The sequence below is a fragment of the Odontesthes bonariensis genome, chromosome 1, assembly GCF_027942865.1.
Source record: "Odontesthes bonariensis isolate fOdoBon6 chromosome 1, fOdoBon6.hap1, whole genome shotgun sequence".
NCBI lineage: Eukaryota > Metazoa > Chordata > Actinopteri > Atheriniformes > Atherinopsidae > Odontesthes > Odontesthes bonariensis.
Window position 1 is genome coordinate 33,145,944 of NC_134506.1, and position 17,195 is coordinate 33,163,138.

General features: G+C 38.5%; 1 protein-coding gene across 5 annotated transcripts in view; it reads left to right on the forward strand.

Moving 5' to 3' along the window:
• Window positions 1-17,195, forward strand: part of tox3 (TOX high mobility group box family member 3) — a 194,944-nt gene that overhangs the window by 4,100 nt on the left and 173,649 nt on the right. The gene's annotated exons all lie outside the window — the stretch shown is intronic.

Consider the following 17,195-nt stretch of genomic DNA (forward strand, 5'->3'; position numbering starts at 1 on the left):
AAACATATGAAAAGGCAATCTCCATGAACAACGATTAAAATGTCCCGGGAGCAAAGCAACTCACAATCCATCTCAGCAACTGCTTCCAACTGCTTCGCTGAAAGTCGACCGCAAATGAAAATGTGGACAGAGATACCTTACCATTAAGTTTTTTTTGTCAAATGTCATAGCAATGAAAAAGTCTGTAGGACACTGCAAATAGATTATAAATGAGTGGAAAACCTTATAAAGTCCTCAAGGCAAATAAGATTTAACAGAAGATAAAGGTCAGGGCGTTGGAGGAGAGATACAGGGAGGCATGAGGACATGGGTGACTTGATTATCCTGGATGGGAGCACAAAGAGACATGTCCTTTTGAACAGGGTTACAAAATAAATAACATCTTCTAATAACAGAGCCAACAGTGCCAGTTGCAAATCTCTGGAAATTCACCTAACAAGGAATTTCCTAAAAAAAAAAAAGTATTAAAAGATGTTATATACCCAAGTATTTATGGCCTGTAAACGTTCCAGTATTAATCACTTCTTACATTTATTGATACAAATTTAGAAAATGTGGAAAGAAAAATGGGATTATTCTGCAGTCCTGGTGTGACTCATTGGATACCCTGGAGCCTGTAATAAATCCTAAACTATTACATTTTGTTGAATTTTCAGAAATTAAACATTCTGCTTCTGAGTGTGTGACCGTTAATTCCTTTTGAACTAACAGATGCATGTCGGATGTATGATTGCAATTTTCAATAAGTGTTTCAAAGTGAAGGGGAAGTGACTCTGGAACAGGGTCATTGCTGAATGCATACCTCAATGTCATAAGTCACGAGAGCTCAGTGGCGGCTGAAACCCCTCTGTAAGCCTGCATCTGAGAACATGTGTGGATGAGAGCGGATGTCTGCATGTTCTGTTCATGTAGCGTAACGCCTTTCAAAGGAAATGGTGAAAAATAAGAAATCGTACTCTAAATGTCATTCATTCAGCTCAGATGTCGGGGTGACCTTCAGCAGAATCAGCTCTTCTATTGTGAACAAGGATGAGTGTGCCCTGTAAAATATCACATTTGATAAGAAAAAGAAGTCTGTGTGAAAGCGAACATGTGACAGAGGACACTATGGCCAGGATGTCAGCTGTGACTTTGTTATCTACCCAGATCGGATACTACTGTGTATCACAGAGTTTGTGTTGTTGGTCTATTTTAGTTAGATAACCCCCGAATGCACAACATAGATTTTTTTTTTTTGTTTGTTTTCAATGTGTTGGCTGTTTCAGCTAGAGGTGAAAGACAGATCACTTTCCACCAAATAAAAGAACAAAGAAAGCGGAATCAAGAGGGTAGTGTGGAGCAGAATTTGACTATGATTGCCAGAGATTGCTTGCTTAAGTCATTCCAGATTGATACTCTGGCTTTAAAAAGCATCAGATGCTCAGGCAAGTTTAAGGATTAATACACTGCAAAGAGGATATCATTTTAGTTGTTTATTTTGTGGGCTAAGAGACCAAACGACTCTTTACTAGCTTGTTGGTAACATGATGCCTTCAGAGGAAACTTGTGAGCCTGTGACTGTTGACTTATACTCACTGAAATTTCAGAAATCTAAGACTATTGTGAAGATGGTGAATATGATCTTATATAAAGCACCAGACACACAAGGGCTGTGTTTGGACTGAACACTTGTTAACTCAGTTTCTCACCCATTATTTGCAGCACATTTTATGATGTTAATACAATGTTACTACCTCTGAAGATGTTATACACACTTTACTTGTTGTCTGACAACAGTATTAAAATGAACATACAATAACAATAATAACAACAACAACAAAATAACAAATCACTTGTTAAATTAGTAATACTAAATTGAAGATTTAGAACACGTAATAAAAGAATAAAAAAGATCTGGAGGTGTGTATTCAGTTGGTTGCTGCTGCCGCAATATGAGCTGTCAGATGTCAATACATCCCACACGCTGGACCTTTAATTGCTGTGGCTGGTGGAGGACAGCCTTATTTTACCAGGGGTAAAATCCCCCATTCACATTTCTGTTCGATGAAGAAAGAATTTCTCAATTGATTTTTGTTACCTTAAGCTGTATGTGATTCCTTGAGGTCACCTTGGCCTTATATTTTGAACTGCACGGACTGAGTGCTCTGACTAGATCGATTTCCATTCATAAAACAATATACTAGATTAAGTAATCAAGTAATCAAAGAACTGGCTGCATGGTGGTGTTTTGATTTGCACTATTGCTTCACAGCATGAAGCTTCCTGGTTTAAACCCTGTTTTTGGTTACTCTAATTGGTTACTCTCAATCGATACTGGGAGGGTGTACCCTGCCTTTTGCCCAATGGCAGCTGGGATAAGCCCCAGCCTCTGCATGACCCTGGATTTGATTAAACAAGTATAGAAAATGGATGAATAGAGCAGAAGAACACTGTGGACGCTTTCTTTGAGGCGAGACTCTGCGGGACAATTGGCATTATCCACACCTTTGCAATTTAGTTTATTACAGACGACTTACATGCCCTTGCATGGGAATAGTTGGCACAACTGACCCCAAAAAGTAGTGTATATAGGAGGACAATATGCACATCTGCAGAGTCCTAATCAGTCTTCACACTCAAGCAAAGCATCAATTCCCTTTTAGACAACAGTATAGTTCATCTCAGTTTTCTTCGACACAGCGTAATAACTCACGGAACTCATCTACACAGTCAAAATTTTTAATTTACTATTAATTCACTGTTTTACAAAAAAACACGCTAGAGATGTGTTTGTCCACATAGAGGCACAGACATTGTTTCATTGTCATTGCTATTGATTTGTAAAAGGATGTCCTAAGGTTACGTGATACAAACTTGTAACTATGTCTTTTAAGTCTAGCCCTTTGTTTTTTATGCATAAATGTAACTTACCGTTACTGATAGTGAAGTTGTTGGACAATATTGGATCAGATGGAACTTGGCTCTCTTTCAGTTTAAAGTAGGCTATATCACCACTCCGCCACCTCCTACCTCCATAAAAAAATGTTTGAATATGTAATAGTAGCCCAAAAATATATTTGTTGCATGTTTTATTTATTTATTTTTTTTGCGTAGAAAATTTAGTAATGTTACTTTTGAGCCTTCATTATGAAACTGCTACATTTTGCTGTGCACCAACTGTCATGTCTGTGAGTTTTGGTCATGTTTTTAGTTTCTGGTTAGTTTTTAGTTTTGCCATGTTTTAGGTTTCTCTCATGGCTTAGATTTCAAGTTCCTGTTTAGTTTTTGCCATGTTTTCATTAGTTTCCCTTGCCCTGCCATCACCTTCACTCACGTCACTTGTGTTTTTCCCCTCAGCTGCACTCACTCACCAATCACTCCCTCAGTATTTAGTTTCTAGGTTTCCCATGCATCAGCGCCAGATCCTCACCATCACCCATGACTGTCACTGTTATTCATGTCAGGTCAAGTTTTCAAAGTCAGGTCTGTCCATGTTTTTTCATAGTTCTAGTCAGGTTTTGTTTTTGGATAGTTCTCATGGTTTAGTTTTTGTATTCCGTCTCAGCCGTGCCATTTGTTGGATCCTTTAAAAGAAATCAAGTTTGCTTTTTGGAAATATCTGCATCCATGTCCTACCTTCTCCACGCCACGCACCAAACGTGACACCAACATAGCTATGACACATCCTGCTGCGAGACTGCATTAGTCTACATGTATTCAAAATGTGTCAACAAATGTTATTTTCTTTTCTTGCAAAATAAATCTTGGTAGTGAGTTCCACTGTTCTGTGTGCAATTTCCTAAAAGTCAGTTCTCTTTTTGACAATACTAAGCTTCTTCCCACAGCTTCCTGTGAATGTGGCTTGTAAAATAAAAGCTCTTTGAGTGGTTCAACAAGACTAGAAACATGACATTTAAATGCAGTCCATTTACCGTTCACTTCTTTTTTTAATCTAGAACAAGAAAGGCTTATTATCTCAATAATTTCTTCTCAACAGTTTGCCAGAGCCTTTGTGCTCACCATGACAACAGGCCTAATACCCTGAACATCACTAAACCATCTGCTCAAGGCTTCCTTTGCGCACATCAAATAACACTAATAGTCTACTAATAGCATTATTGCCTGCTGTGTCATCATGACACAGTTCTGCATGCCTCAAGGGATGAGAGATATCTGCTCTGTTGTTCCAAAGTTAGAGCTCTGATGGCTAAAATCTCAAGATGATCTTTTCTTGTTTGCTTTCCTCAGTGGATTTCTACATTTGATTGTATGAATAAGATTGTTGCGACAAGAGAAAAAAAAAAGGGTTTATGCTGAATGGCTGTTTTTAGCCATCATGTTTGTTTATGTGCAGATTGTTAATAACAATCTCCATGATTGGCCTTTGAGGAATGTAGCCCCTTCTCTGGGAAAAATAATTAGGACCGGTGTCCTGAGCACACTGAGAAACCCTTCTGTCTCTCCCAGCACTTCAGAAAGAGATTAATCTGTTCTTGATGCTTTCCCCACCAACAATCGCCAACTGCGCTGCAACTCCTACAGTCAGTATCGAATAATTTTTTCACTTGTCATGAAAAAAAAAAACCTATCCCTCATGAGAACTGACTATTACTACGACATCTTAGAGATCAGCAATTATCTTAGAGAAGCAGTTGTTAGGGCCTATCAACCTGGGAAGAGTTATAAGGTAATTTCCAACCTTTTGGGAGTCTATCATCCTACAGTGAGAAAGGTAATTGAAATTGAAAACATTCAAGAGGGTTGCTAAAATTCCCAGAAGTGGATGTCCCTGCAAGGTCACCCTAAGGTTGGGCTGTACAATGCTCAGAGAGAGTACAAAAATCCCAGGAGCTACATCTCAGACTCTATGGTCCTCAGTTAGCATGTTCGGTTTTAAAGTTCATGACTGAACAATTGTAAAAAGATTCACCCATGTGATTTGTTCAGAAGTGTTACCAGGAAAATAGCCTCTTCTCTTTAAAAATAACATGGCAGCATGGCTCAGGTTTGTAATGTTGCATCTGAACAAAGTAAATGACCTCTGGAATAATGTCCTTTGGACGGATCAGACCAAAGTGGAGATGTTTGGTCATAATGCACAGCAGCATGTTTGGAGAAAACTAAAAACAGCATATTAGCACGAACATCTCAACACAGCGGTGTAAAATATATATATATCAAGGTGTTGTAATGGTGGACACAGAATCCAGACCTCAACCAGATAGAAATACTGTGGCGGGACCTTAAAAGAGTGGTGTACAAACAAATGCCCACAAACCTAAATGAATAGTGGACCGACATACCTCTACAACATGAGGAGACTGATAACATCATGGAGATAATGTAACTTTAAGTTACTGCTGTTGAAGGCCATTCTACAAGCTACTGAATCATGAGGCATACTTACATGATATGGTGAAACACACACATATCTATATAATATAGATATATCTAGATAGATATATAATCTGTATGATATAGATATGTGTGTGTGTTGCTGTTCATCTGAGGTTGTATTTACCCAATAAGACCTGGTGAGGACCAGATTATTATTTTTTTTTATTTTATCATAAAACCTAAAAAGTGAAAGAAGGTACACTTTCTTTTTCATAGAGCTGAATATTGCTTGAGCAGATGAATAGTTTGATTATTATGTGAACACAGGCACAGTGTTCTGTAACAACAAACGATGGGCACAGAAAAGTAACATATTTTTCGATGGTGGGTGCTTTCATCCTGATCATCAGTTCATGATGAGATGTAGCCTACATCTCTGCCTCTTTTTTCTTTTCTTTTGGTTGCATACATGCCAAACGAATCCTAATGGTCATTTGGAAGCTGCAGTACGTTAGTTTTTTAATTAGCTGGAAAGCCTTTAGGAGAATGACCATCATCATTTACCATCCTTCAATCTCTGCACGCAAACTGTTACAGGATCCTACTGTAAACGGTGGAAATCCAAGGTCATTGAAGCTTTCCTCTGAGATGGCTACACTAATAGGCAGCGTGCTTGAAATATGTGTGTTGACATACTACGTCTATTTAGATGTGCGTGCTGAGTCTTGCATGCCGTACATTAGTTTAAATGGTTATTGTTCCCATCATAGCTGTAACAAAGAAAATCATAGGTTTGGGGTTCCAGTATGCAGTGATGGCTGATGATATAATCACTTTAATGGTTTTTAATGATCACCTAAATGATTCAGTCAGCCTTTTGGAGGGTTGGCTGGATGTGTGTGTATTAAATGTTTGTTATTTCATTAACTCTTTTTCTGGATGTCAACCAATTGTTCACCCTAATGACTGTGATATGTTTGTATACATGCAGCCACAGTGTGTGTGTGCAGGGAGCTCTGCTGTGTATTTATGTGTATATGCAGCATCTGTTAATTCCTGGATGAGTAGTGCAGTGTGTGTCAGCGCTCAGGTGTAGCTGCTCTTGTCTCCTGTTGCTGTGATCTCTGGGCTGAGAGGCATTATTAGCAGCCTGCAGCTCTCATAGCCTTTTCCACCCTAATTACATACCCATCATTAAAATGCTAATTTGTACTGTTAAAGGAGCAATTAAAAGGCTAATTAAAAATGCTTTGTTCCACCAGTCTACCTGCATGAACACTCTGACCATTGCTGGTTCTCTTTTGATCTTTACTCTTTCCATCATGCCTAAGGCCTAATCCCCTTATTCAGGTTCAACTTGGTGTCACTGGCTACTAGTAAGGAAGCTTTGAGGGCTAAAATGATTAGAGTGTGGGCCATTGAAAAAAATATTGAATACAGTTACTAAAATTAAATGGCATTTATATAGAGAAAAAACACTATAACAAGTTTACAACAGTCCAATGTGGTGAAACTGCAGTCTACTAAATAAATTGCATTTGTTCTTGCATTAGTTACAATCTCTTCCATTTTAGGTTCTTGTGTCTTAGAAATGATCCTTTTTCAGAAAGAATGTTGAATGACACTGTAATCTATTTTAGATACTGTAAATATATGACAAAAATGCAGTATTATAAACAGTCAAATCAAATCAAATTTATTTGTATAGCACATTTCATGTACAAACAATTCAAAGTGCTTTACATAAAATAAAAGCATTGCAGCAGGGAGTGTAAGAAGCATTAAAATAAGTAAAAGAATATAAACAGAAACAAATAAAATAATTTAAATGAATTTAAAAACGAGCAACAGTCCAGATAAATTCAAAGATATCGTGCAGATTTCATGCATAGACACATGAGAAAAGAAATGTTTTTAACCTGGATTTAAAAATGTCTACATTTGGTGAAAGTTTAATCTCCACTGGCAGTTTGTTCCACTTGTTTGCAGCATAACAGCTAAATGCTGCTTCTCCGTTAGTCTGGACTCTGGACTGGACCAGCTGACCTGAGTTCTTGGATCTAAGAGCTCTGCCGGGTTTATATTCTCTGAACATATCACAGATGTATTTTGGGCCTAAACCGTTCTGGGATTTGTAAACCATCAGCAGGAAATCTATTCTGTGACTGACTGGAAGCCAGTGTAAAGGTTTTAAAACTGGTGTGATGTGTTCAGATCTCTTAGTCCAGTTAAAACTCTAGCAGCAGCGTTCTGGAACAGTCTATAATAAAGCTACAGATCTTTGCAGCATGTTCTGTTGAAAAAGTGTTGTTAGGATCTTTAGAAACAGGTGCAGTAATCTTGAAATACGGGGCTAAGAAGCCCATAAATCTTTCAAGACTACCTATTATATGCACCATTTTTAGAGATGGTGCATATTTTTCAGAGTGAAAAAAAAAAGGGAGGAAAAGTTGTGATCTTCCACTCAGAAGCTTAAGCTGGTTTCATAAGCAAAATTTCATAGCTTATGGCTTATAGTAATTAGTTTGTTAATGAAATTATGCTAGCAGCAGGAGTAAATCTCTGACAAAATCAGAGCTATACAATCTTTGAATATGTCATATGCTAAACTGATTCACTTTGTACATAATCATAAAGCATTTGGGCCTGTGAGCCCTGTGACTGTATGGAAGTGATGGGTGTAGCCATTTTAACGCTACACACTCGTTTGTAAATTGTCATTCAGAAACCACAAGTTTGGCTCTGTGCCATTGCAATATGGTCTTTTCTGAACCAGAAGTGTCCATATTTAGACAATTGGGTGTATCTGAAGAGTGCCACTTGAAACCTAATCGGGCAAAAATGTTTATCTTTGAGCCCTAATATCTGTATCAATATGGAAGTATCCACCAGCACACTGATCAGAAGCAGTGAATCTAACTAATTAAACCACAACGTTGCATGGGGAAAACAACATCGACTTTGTATTTCATTTGAGAGGGGTTGTCACTTTTGCAATGAGATTTTAATCAGAGCCAGAGATTGATTTAGTGCAAGCGTCAAGCAACTGTTACTGGTACTGACTGGTGGCTGCTAATCCATTTCTTAAGATTCAATACATGTTGACATGTTTCCTGAGGTTTTAAAATCTGTGACATGCTTTGGTTAAAAGACCACATTGATTATCCAGAAAGCACAAAATGTTTAACCAACATCATCTGGCCAATGGTTCTTGAGGTTAGATTTACAAGAACCATAACTTTCTACATAAAAAAAAGGCATGAAATAGAGGAACATTCCTTAAAAGTTGGGTAGACTTCAACGTGCTCTTACAGTTGTTTTATGCTCTTAACACAACATTCCTTGTAGGTTGTAATCTATAATTATATAAAGAATAGAATTTAGTCCTAAATACAACATTCCTAAAACATTACTCTTAGGTTGACAAGTTTAATTGTTAGACCAGCACAATTATATTTAAAACAGTTAATAAAACATTCTTCGGAGTTGAATATGAGTAGTTTTAAGCCACGGCCATTTTTTCCCATCCTTTTTTAAAGCTTTAGTCGCAAGGCGTAGGATTTGTTTTCAAAATGTCCTTAAACTAGTAAAGTACAGGTTCCCCTACCACACTGAAACTGTCACAGTGGGTGGGTGGGTGAGGTAGGACACGGATGCGGACTCAGATGGGTAAAAATCAAAGTTGATTTATTACTCAAAAACAAAGGTCAAAACAAAGCGCGGCTGAGACGGATTCCAAAACTAAACTGTGACAAAACAAAAACTTGACAATGAAAAACAAAATACTTAGCTTGACATGACATGGAATAAATACTTATTTTTAAACAAGAAGGCGCAGCGAGGCATGAGGTGTGAAGACGGAGTAAGACGGGTAACACAGGTAAGGATCTGACAAAGAAACAGGGGAACCTGGAAACTAAATTGGGAAGTGGGAGTGATTATTGACAGAGTGCAGCTGGTGACAATAAGAAACAGGTGCAGTGAATGACCTAATGGACTGAGTGAGGGAAAACTAAAACATGGCAAAACTAAAAACTGAACATGGACTTAAAAACTAAGACATGATTAACACATAAAAAAATCAAACTAAAAACATGGGCAGAGTCCCGTGGGCGTGACAGAAACCCGTAGATGATTGGCCTTGTGTTCTGTAGTGCTAATAGCTGTTGCTATAGCAGTTGGATCATAACAATTTTATTTTCATTTGCATTTTAATGTCAATCTCCAGAGCCATAAGAATAGAGCTATCAACAGGTATTGTGTGTTGTTTAGATCACCTAACTTGTTTTCCAAAGGTTAATTACAAAGTAAAGGTTAGAGGACACACAGCAACCAGTAATACATCCAATGGAAACATTCTGTAAAGGTTTCCCAAAGGTTCCCGCATTATGGACTTTATGAGGTTTGAAAACGTCAGGGGAATCAAGACATGCATCTCAAAACTAACATTCTGTTAAAATAAGGAAAACTTTCCTGGTGAACTTTGTGATACCCTGCAACCAGAAATTTGCACACAAATTACACTCATCAGACCACATCATATTAAAAGCATACAGTACCTAGCCTGAGAGTTTACACTTACACAAACACAGAACTGAACTCACACTGCAACACACCAAATCAAAAAAAATTTATCAACAAGCAACACCCACTCATACGTCTATAGAAGTTACTCCCACACTGCAAAGTATGCAGGTTAGCCAAATTACAAAGCATACATTCTCAATATGCATGCTGACGTGCTAACTTCTCCTATGGCCAAATAATAAAGTATCTTAACTATGTCTCAGATACTTATATTTGCCTTGTCTTTAACCTCTGACAGTTGGTACTGATCCCTGTTTTATGTCTCATCATGACTCATCTGCTGAACTGGTCCTATGAAAGGCAGCTGGCTAACATTGACAGGTTTTAACTAACCAACTCAGAACACCCCCCTCAACAACAACAACGAAAGAAATCCATCAACTGGGCTCTTACATCAACTGAGGTTTGAGGGTCAGTCTTATGATGGGTGCTAATCTGTGCAGCTGACAACAAAGCAGTTTGATTGCAAAGCTCACTTTATGGTTCTTGCATGACAGTGAGGTCTGAGATGGCTTCAAACTAACTGAATGTCTTATTTCCAGACTTAGGGTGGCCCCAATTGTCTTCGGCACCTTTATCAATTAAAATCTATCTGACATTTATCAGATGTTATTAATTTTTAAAGGCAAGATAATAAATCAAAGTTCTATTCACATTATATTTCATGACATAGATTTGTGTTATTTCATTCCATGCCGGTTCAATATTTGTGTGTAAAGCTAGTTGCAATGTTAACTATTAACTTAAAAGTAGTTGAGCTGAGTACCCGTATAGCTATAGAACAGTGTATGGTGCTATTGACAGGCACCACATATACTGTTACAATCCATCTATTGTCAATAATTTGTTATCTAGCTGAAGTGGCAGGCAAAGACACCACCCGAGCCACTAAAATTGTCACACAACAAGTTAGGGTAATGTTATAGGATCTAACTAAAGCTGCTTTTCTCTGAGCTCTCTCCAGTGACTGAAAACTGGTTTGAAGTTTACTTTTGTCCTGTCTCTTTTTGATCTACTTTCTCTCTTTGTCCTCGCTTCATTCGGAAGCTTTGTCTTGGGTCTCTTTGCCAGGCGGTTGCTGGGCTTGAAACCAAAGTTGTGAACTGAGTGTTCTGGATCCACTGGCTCTGCAGGGCAGTATTAGGCCCAGGAACATGCATAATGCATGCCTGTGTGCCATCTAAATCAAATCAAATCGAATCAAATTTATTTGTATAGCACATTTCATGTACAAAACAATTCAAAGTGCTTTACATAAACTAAAAAAGCATTGCAGCAGGGAGTGGACAGAAGCATTAAAAATACATAAAAGAATATAAAGAGAAACAAATAAAATAATTTAAATGAATTTAAAAACAAGCAACAGTCTAGATATGTTAAAAGATATCGTGCAGATTTCATGCATAGACACAAGAGAAAAGAAATGTTTTTAACCTGGATTTAAAAATCTCTACATTTGGTGAAAGTTTAATCTCCACTGGCAGTTTGTTCCACTTGTTTGCAGCATAACAGCTAAATGCTGCTTCTCCAAGTTTAGTCAGGACTCTGGACTGGACCAGCTGACCTGAGTCCTTGGATCTAAGAGCTCTGCTGGGTTTATATTCTCTGAACATATCACAGATGTATTTTGGCCCTAAACCATTCTGGGATTTGTAAACCATCAGCTGGCTTTTAAAATCTATTCTGTGACTGACTGGAAGCCAGTGTAAAGATTTTAAAACTGGTGTGATGTGTTCAGAGCTCTTAGTCCGGGTTAAAACTCTAGCAGCAGCGTTCTGGATGAGCTGCAGATGTTTAATGCTCTTTTTGGGAAGTCCAGTTAAAAGAGCATTACAGTAATCGAGTCTACTGGAGATGAATGCATGGATGAGTTTCTCCTGGTCTGTTTGGGAGAGGAAACCTTTAATTCTGTTGATGTTTCTGAGATGGTAAAAAGCTGCCTTGGTGACAGCTTTGATGTGGCTGCTGAAAGTCAGATCTGAGTCTATCAACGCTCCGAGGTTACGAACTTGGTCAGTGATTGTAAGGGCCCGAGTCTCAAGATATTTACCAACGCTGACCCTCTTCTCTTTGCTCCCAAACAGAATGATCTCAGTTTTGTCTTCATTTAATTGTAGAAAATTCTCTCTCATCCAGGTGTTTATTTCCTCCAAACACTGACACAGTACGTCTGCTGGGCTGCAGTCGTCCGGTGACAGAGACACATAAAGTTGTGTATCGTCTGCATAACTGTGATAATTGATGTTAAAGTTCTGCAATATCTGACCCAAAGGGAGCATATACAAGTTAAACAGAAGAGGTCCAAGAATTGACCCCTGGGGGACTCCACAAATCATGGCCACTCGCTCAGATTCATAGCTGCCAATTGTAACAAAATCTAAAAAAGTCAGAAGCACATAGTAGCAAGGTTCACGCACTTCTCTTGTGCTGCATTATGCCTTTAAGACGTGTCAATTCTTATGCATCGTGCAACATCACCTGATTCTCAAACTCAGCCAGTCAAACTATAGAACTATCTTCCATGACATCAGAGAGTATCAGAGCAGATGGTGTCGACCTGAAACCCTGACCTCAACAACAACAGACCACAGTGCGACTCAGCGAAAGAGGACTTGAGAAAGTTTTGATCTAGTAAAGGAAGAACTGCCGCATATTCTCAAACAACCGATCTATCAGATACCCTGAAAAACTCCACAAGGGTACTTAAGAGATGTGTTTTTTCCAATTAACTGCACTTTGTATAGAATTAAATGCTGAACAGAAACTATCCATGCCATCACTTTTCAAAGCATCACCACTTTACATCAATGTCTAAAACTTTTGCGCTCAAGTCTAAAATTGTAAAAGCTGTAAATGCAAATGTATGAAATACATTCTGAGGAATGGGCATTCAATAGAACTCTGTTGAATCATTCAGAAAATTGTCTTTGACATCAGTTTCCTCCAGAGCCTGAAATATCTAATGCAAACTGATTAATTTGGAACATGATTGTTTCTTTGTTATGACAGAATCAAATTCATTGTGGCATTTGCCAGTGTAAATAATTGTTGTTGTTTTGTACAAAATGAAATCTGGTAATTCCATTGCTTAATTCCTTAGCTTGTATGAGGTCCTTCTAAACACTCTTTGTTTCCGTGCATTATCAAACACAATTGGACCTGGTGAATAGATACTGTGCTGTGTTTATCTATTACAAAGAAGCTCAGCACAGATACAGCTAGTGGTAATGAAAAAGAGCACAGATGGAACCCTCTAAAAATGCAGAATGATGGATTCAATCCAGCTTGCTGATGCTGCAGGCCCTATTCGGTTTCAGGGCTGGTGAAGTGTCAGTGGTTTAATTTTATAGTGTGTAGTTTTCCCTGATTTCCCCCTGGAACAGAGCACTGCTGGAGAATGTGGAACATCTGCCGACACTCAGATAGAGATACATATAAAAAACATCATTCCTATCAGTGCTAGTTACAGCCGAGTCAAAAAAGAGAGCCAAGTACACATTAGAATAGTCACCCCCCCCATCTTGTGTTGGCTCCTGGGGATTGGCAGTCAGAAACCTATTAAATTATCCTGTGTTATTACAGCTTTTGTGGCATTTAAAAAATGAGCCCTGAAGCAATGCTGGCTAAAGGTATCAAAGACGGCTGAGAAAGCTTGCAAATTCTATAGCATGCCATTATTAAATCTGAGATAAGCAGTATCTCTCATCAATTTATATCTCTCATCACTGCGATACATGACTTGGAGACTAAATCTTTGACTATTTTTGTCAAGGCTGAAAAACACGACAGGGTGAGTACTTCACGAAAATTGGGCCTCTTCTCATATGAACAAAAATAGGAATCAAAATAACTTCAACTGCCAAGAAAAGTTAAGCACTGTCCATGTATTTCGGGAGTCCCAGTGATTCAGCAGCGCATGAGTTCTGACAGATTTTAAAAACTGAATTCACAGTGAGACCACAGTGAGAAAGTCAAATGTTATAACCAATTGTTTTGGTCCTGACTGTTTCAGATGTTCTTAATTTGTAAACCTGTTAGCTGCCTTTTGCAGATATTGCATATTCAGTTGATATTAGATATAATTTGGGATAACCTTATCACTAAACATGGGTCTGTTTAGCATGGGAGGTTTTTATCAGATACAGGGAATATAAGCACAACCAAACAAATCCGCATGGCCTCCTAAATGTAATTCACCAGTGCAACATAATACCTCTTGCAGGAGACAAAATTGCTTTTATAATCATGTACAGTTCTTGACAAAATGAAATTTTATGAAAACAGAATTCAAAAATAAAATAACTGCTTCCCTTGTATTGCATACATTAATCATGTATTTTCTGTTGTTGTGCAGCTTTATTGCATCATGATTGCATCTCTTGATAGCACTGCCTGCCTTTCCATTTGTTATTTATCCGCTGTGTGTTTTTCCACAGAAGGTTTTACTCCTGAGTTGAATTGGAAGTCATTTACTCTGTCATGTCTGCTTTCAGTTTGTGGAGCCAACAAGTCATTAGATGAGAGTGAAGCAATAGACTGAAATGTAATGTATACAGAGAGGGAAAAACAAACAATGACCTTCACAAAGAAAAACAGAATGGAAATGAAGACTCAGCTGTGAGGCATATCTCATCTGGATTAGTGAATACGTACCTATGCCGAAGGGATGTGCCCAAAAATAAAAAAAAGTGTTCAAGTATTTTTTAGCAAAGTGAAATTATTTGTGAGATTTAGTAACAATACTTCGAAAAGGTACCCTGTGATGGACTGGGGACCCATCCAGAGCGTACCCCGCCTCTTGCTCAATGGCAGCTGGGATAGGCTTCAGCCCCCCTTGCACCTGAATTGGATTAATAGAAAACGGATGGATGGATGGGCTTAAAAAAGGTCATAATTTCTTTGGAAAGGGTGTACAAAAAGCTCCACCTTGTATCAACAGTGCAGACATACATCATCCAGCAGTGGTTTCTGGACAGGTTGACTTAATTCTTTTATTCTTTTATTGAAATTCTACAAATTTCAAAGCTGAATGTGCTTTAAAGCAATACAATGTAACTTCTCAAAAAGCCCATTATGGAGCTCCCCCTACAGGCTGTTCCGAGAGCAACTCTAGTTCGGTCTCTTGCTTTGTCGGCCTCTCTCTTTCTCTTCCTTGCTTCATCAGTCAACGTCTTCTTCTGTTTCTTCGGTGCCTCTGCCATGATGATCGTACTGACAATGTTGCGCTAGCTTAGCCTTATACTTGGGAGCGTGAGAGGGGTCTATTTGTTTTTGCGGTAGGTGTGACAGAAAGCAAGTCGAAGTACTTCCGCTCAGCTCCCGGGCCGGTCCAGCAAAGTTACATAGCGCAGTTTTTCCAACTCAGACCCCCGAAGGACATAGGAGACAAGCCAATCGTAATATTAAAACTCATTCTAGCCGCACAATTTTTTTCAAGCTGTTATTTTAAGGTAGAAATGTTACATAGTATTGCTTTAACTGGCATGTTTTACACTTCAACTTTTGTAATTATGCAAGAAATCCTCACAGAGTGCCTTTAAATGTTAATCAAGAAATTAAGGATCAGAGCACATTCAGAGGCACTTCCTAACAGACTTTATACAGTACGGAGGGGACCAGTTTCTTATTCCTTTACCTAAACGCTAAAAGGTTTAGGGCTACAGATGGTAACTGATAAACCTACAGAGAAATGCTTATTTTTGGTTGTATGCAAAAAAGGGTAATTTGTTATCAAAACTGGCTATGTCTGATTTGTGCTTTTCTATAGCCATGATATGACCAGCAATCAATCCAGTAGAGCATTTTAGTACAAGTGTGTTTATTTTTTGCCTCCAGTGCAGTGCTCTGGGAAATGTTTGCATAAACAAAACTCCAGTCTCTCTCTACCGCCTCCTCTTTCCTGTCAGTTTGTTTTTAGAAACTTTATGTCTCCATTAAAGCACATCTATGTGTTTGTTTGTTGTTCTGATCAATTTCATCTATTTTCAGCCACCTCTGTCCTTTGGCTCACAGCACAACTGGACCTATTGTTTGACTGGTACCTAGCCAAACAACATGTCATGTGGAATCATGGGATATTTGAGATGAGGCTGCCATATTCGAGAGTGCTCACCCCTTCACTGGCTCGTGGTTGCAGACAAATGCAATCTGGACCAAGCTAGTCCACTCTTGTTAAAAACATAAGCTCTGTTGGAGGTCCAGAGATGCATTTGCAAATGTCAGATTGGTCATGGTGCAGATTGGGAGAGGAAAAGACAAAACAAATAGACAGCTGGTTCCAATTATGGTTTTACTAGGCGCTGATGGGCCAGTAATTACAGGATTAGAGACGTGTAACTGCACACAGCTTTGGGTGCTGCTCTCCAAGTTTGGAGAGGCAGAGAGACAAGTGCACCCTAAGCCAGAACAGCTCAAAGAGTAATGTTTGCACATTAGGGCGGCAAAATCCTTGGACGTCGCACATTGTGTCTGTTGGCCTGAGATCTGCTGAGACTGCGGCTGCGACATTTGAGGGCCTCCTTTGTTAAACTTCATTCCACATGGAAAAAGATCACCCCAAGCATTAAAGCATTTTCATTTCATAGCCAACAGGTTGTTCTGAAAGAAACACAATACACATATTTGACAGTAAAATGGATCTTTGGACGGTTTATCTTATTTTATCTTTATTTTAGACATTTATTGAAAAAACTAAAAATTTTGAAGTTTAGTGTGCATATGTGTTCACTCCCACAAAGTAAATACGTTGAAGAAACCATTTTTGCAACAATTATAGTTGCAAGTCTATAAGTCTGTCATTGCCCATTTATTTTGGCCATTTCTTGTGACAAAACTGCTCCAGCTCCTTCAAGCTGAATCAGATGCTCTGGTGTACAAAAATCTTTAAATCATGACATATTTTCAGTTGGATTAAGATCTGGTCTTTGGCTATGAAATTCCAAAACATTTAAACGTGTCCCCCTAAAAATCACTGGATTGTTGTTGCGTTGTCACTGTCATTTTGATCTGATTTAACCTTTTTGCCTGTGTTTATCACCATCCATCCTTCCTTCAGTTCTGACCAAATTCCTAGGCCCTGCCAATGAAAAACGCTGCTGTAGCATAACGCTGCCACCACCAGTCTTCACTGTGAGGATGGGATTTTTGGGGGTTGCCCCACATATGAAATCTTTCTAGATGGACTAAAAGTTCAGTTTCAGTCTCCACTGTCTTTTAAGAACTTCAAAAATGCTTTTTAATTTCATAATATTTTTTGCACAATGACCACTTTTCCATAAATGGCTCCAATGTTG